At 24.7% G+C, this 4453-nt stretch overlaps 1 long non-coding RNA gene across 1 annotated transcript in view; it reads left to right on the top strand.

The window, feature by feature from the left end:
• Positions 1–955: 955 nt before the first annotated feature.
• The window catches only part of LOC112595451, a 48707-nt gene continuing 45209 nt past the window's right edge, over positions 956–4453 (top strand). The window contains exon 1 of the long non-coding RNA XR_003114719.1: positions 956–1072. This is a non-coding gene — a long non-coding RNA (uncharacterized LOC112595451). The remainder of the gene's footprint in view (positions 1073–4453) is intronic.

Genomic DNA, 4453 nt, shown 5'->3' with positions numbered 1-4453 from the left:
AACTTTTTTAATTGTTTACATTATAAAAACATACTTCATTATCATAAGTTTAAGTTATCTCAATTTTGCAAAATTTTTCTGTTATACTATAATATTTTAATAGTTTTGTTTTTACTTCAGACTTTCTATTAACTTATATATTATGTAATACATCTCTCTAAAATATATTTTTCATCGTTTTATTGTAATTTTTTAACATTAATTTAATTTTAAAGTAAAAAAAAAAATTAAAATTAAAGTAAAGAGTCGCATAAGTATTAAACGATTAAATTATTACTGAACATTTATTAAATCAATAGTGAGCTAATGATATCTTAAACATAATTTAGTTGCCCGTGTATTATTGGCTTATTATTTCTAGACATACTTTACTCAATACGCAACGATATTCTTGTAATTGTGTGCCTAAACGTGTAAGTAAGACAAATAAAATGTAGAGCTATTGTCATGTCGTACACATATTATAATACACATCACAATATAATATGGTAAGTTATATTATAAGCTTGGAAGCATCGATTTTTACAAATTTGTAATATTAAATATATTATATATTATGTATATATGCATGTGCGGGTTCATCGATCCAGGTGCATTCGTAACGACATTATACCTTTTATATATTACACGCATAGTATAATAATAATAATAATAATAATAAATATTATGCATACCTACCTATGTTTAATAATCATAATAATAAAAAGGGTATGCAAATTTATGCGCTCGATCCTGGGAGGCTGTGTTCCACATTCGACGTGCTTTCTCGCGGGGAATCGGTAGCGCGGCGCGTGTATATATAGTATTATAATATGTAAAATATACATATAGCATGGAAGGGCACCGTGAACGGGTGTCGTGATGAGGATTGAGGGGGATATAGTGTGAAATAGAGTGTGTGTGTGAGAGAGAGAGAGTGACAGGAAAAAAAAGGCAAATTTAGATCGACGTGGTTCGAAAAACACTGCCGAAAGGGTTAAACGCACCACAGAAGAGCGCATATTTAAATATTACTAGTCGACGGCGGAGGACATACGGTACGCAAGCGAAAAACAGCATTCTAAAACCACTGGTGAGTACCAAATATAGAATTATAGAACGCTATTATATCACTTATATAATTATTATCCCATTCGTCCACAGATGCTTATTATTATTATTTTATTATATTTTTGTTATTTTTACTGTAAAACTCCCCGAACCAGTTTGAAACCCGCGTCATAACACGCAAGTCACGTATGCAATCCATTCCGTTTTGGGGGAAGTTTCGCCCTCGCGAACCCTTGACCTCTCAGCTTTTCCTCCGCCCACAATCGGTGTCGGCTTGTCCAAATATATCATCAATAGTAATAATAATAATAATAATAATGGTAATAGTGTATTATATATCACCACGTCAACGGCATACGATGGTGTATTTTAACTTATCATGGAACACTAACATAAACTGTACTGCCTAACGATAAAATAAATACCTTTATTTGAAATTTTTAAAACATTAAAGCAATAGATACAATAGAAAGTGAAAACAAAGTATTCTCAAAATTATTATAAATGTATTTGAAATAATGAATTTTTAATTTTATTATCGTTATATATGCTCTTAATACTAAAATATGCAAAAAATATAATTCAATATTTAAATTATAAAACGGTAAATTTTTTAAAACTGATATTTAGAGAACGATAATTTAAGTAATTAATCCAATGCTTATGATTATCAATAACACGAATTTAAAAAAAAAACATTCAGAACTTTATAATATATAGAATATAAGTACATAGAATGTTTAGATATAATTTATAGAAAACATTAACACTAAAATATTAAATATATTGCTTTTAAGATTGAATTCATGTGATATTATTAAAGGGTAAAATTTAAACAGACTTAATGTTTTATGAGAGACAAAAACATTTCGCAGTCAATTCTTGACATTTGATATTTAAGGATTATTATAAAAAACTAAAACGTATTAGTGACTTCTATGGGGATTCATTATTTTAGTGTACCAATTTATTTAAAATATTCGTTTATAAATTAAATATATCTTATCCCATCATAATCTGATAAATTAAAATCAAAACTTTGTTTTACATAGCCATATTGTATATATATAAATATATACTTATAAAAATATTTTTTTTTTTTAGTTTCAGTTTTTTCCGTGTTTAAATATAAAGGATATTTTTATTTTTAAATCATAGTATGATCAATTATATACAATATGCATAATAGTACTAAAATGTATTAAAATGGATTAGGTGTCTCTACTGATTAATATTGTTGAAATTACAAACTTTGTCAGTTTTGCAAATATTGTGAATTTTAGTAACTGTGTACAGAAGACTAAAAGCGATGATAAATTATTTTTATTAAACGTTTTTGCTAATGCTAGGACATTTCAAATAATCAATTACTTGATATTTACTTTTACTTCTTAAGCTTCAATTATAAGTAAAAATAAATATATTTGTTAAGTTTTTATATTTTAACACCAAAAATAAAATAATAAATTATTAGGTATTATAAATAATAACTAAAGTAATTTTATAGTAGTTATATTTTAAGTGTAAGACGTAGGTAGTTTATTTTATACTGATATATAGTATCAAAAACTACTAAAATTATTAAATAAACATTAAAATTAAATTCAAATTTTTATTGTACTAATAGGTAAATAATAATATTCCATAATTATTCCACTTTAGTATTATACTATATTACTATTATATTACTATATCGTCATGCCAAAGTTCTTCCAATAAAAGGATTTTTCATTCGATTAAACATGTATTTTTTCTTAATTATTAGTATTTCAATCGCATAATAACATATTGTTAATTTATTATCGTTGTATTATAATATATAATGTTATGATATAAAAAACGTTAGTCTATCAAATTTAATAATTATCGTTGCGTTTAGTTGTTTTTGAACTACCAGAATAATTTTTTTCTTAAGTAAATATCTACAACATGCAAATTTATGCTTTATCGTTTTGTTTTATAAAAAATTATTGCTTAATTTAAATATCTAATACCTTTTAAAGAAAGAAAAATTATTCATATTTAGTAAACTTATATTGTCATGTATTGTCAAATGATAATTCAGATTTTATAGGTTCCTATGTCTTAGATATAATATACTATTTCAATAGAAATAACTTGATAACTTGCAATAAATAAACTACATGTCTTATTATTTCATACTGATATTGAGTATATTAAATTAATTATATTTATTATTAAAATAAATATCCATATATATTATTATAATTATTTATAACATAAGATAACATAATATATCTTTTATTGTTATATTTTGTTGTGTATTTTCTGATACTAATTTAAAAAGTTATAACTTTAGTAACTTAAAAATGAGAAATAATGATTATTAATGTTGTTATTTTAATTTATAATTAATAATTATAAAGGTAGGTATATCATGAACTATCAAACCAAAATCGTAATTTTGTATTTTAAAGCGTTGAAATTGAAATAAAATAAATTTTTATTATAAAAAAAAAAAAAAAATAATAAAATCATTAAGGTTCAACTGGTTTCAGGTTGGGCAGCCATTGTTATGTTTATGAACAAAAAAAATCTATTTCGTTCTATATTAGCTTTTTATTCGAATATATTATGATAATAAAGCAAGTAAAATGAAAAAAATAAATATAAACAAATTAAAACCATTGTAGTACCATTGGTTTTAAAATATATTCTGCATAATATCATCGGTCCTACGCGCTGACTATAATATTAGACTCAAATATCAAATATTTGAACTAAAATGTATATAGCAAATTTATATCTAACAGTCGAATTGGATTCATAAAAAAAAAAAACATTTTAGGTAGATACGAATTTTCCACATTAAATAGATGGCATGCAACCTACACATAGGTACCTACCTAGGTGGCTGGGTACATAATATTATAGGTACCTAATAAGTAAATGTATACAATTTTAACGTTATATTAATTCAATAAAATTACGAATTCAATTAAATATTAATAAACATTTACATTAACATTTTCAAAACAATCACCAGTTGCTTCTAAAAATCATAATTTATAATATGATATATAAATTATAATTCTTTAATAAATACCTAAGAATACCAGCTACGTTAAAATTCCAAAATAACAGAATTGAAATACCTGAATTCCTTGTTTTAAAATTATTACACGAAGGAAATAATGTGGGTGGACAAGCTTGATGAATCACCCACCCTGTACCTATAATCAGTATATCTAGGGGCATAAGGATCCTAAAAGTATATTAAATAGAAAGAGAGATATTTCGACACTCCGTATCTAATTATGTGACATGCTGAAAATCACTGTCGGGCGTATATTCGGTGAAACGGCGTTATAGCAGTAGTGACGTGAGTGACGGGGAACGATATCAGTAATAGTCAAAGGAAAAACAAGAAGGGGAAAATTCT

Source organism: Melanaphis sacchari, unplaced genomic scaffold, assembly GCF_002803265.2.
Source record: "Melanaphis sacchari strain LSU unplaced genomic scaffold, SCAv2.0 Contig27_pilon_pilon, whole genome shotgun sequence".
Classification (NCBI taxonomy): Eukaryota; Metazoa; Arthropoda; class Insecta; order Hemiptera; family Aphididae; genus Melanaphis; species Melanaphis sacchari.
Note: the sequence above shows the minus strand (reverse complement) of the source record. Positions and strands in the feature narration are given on the sequence as shown.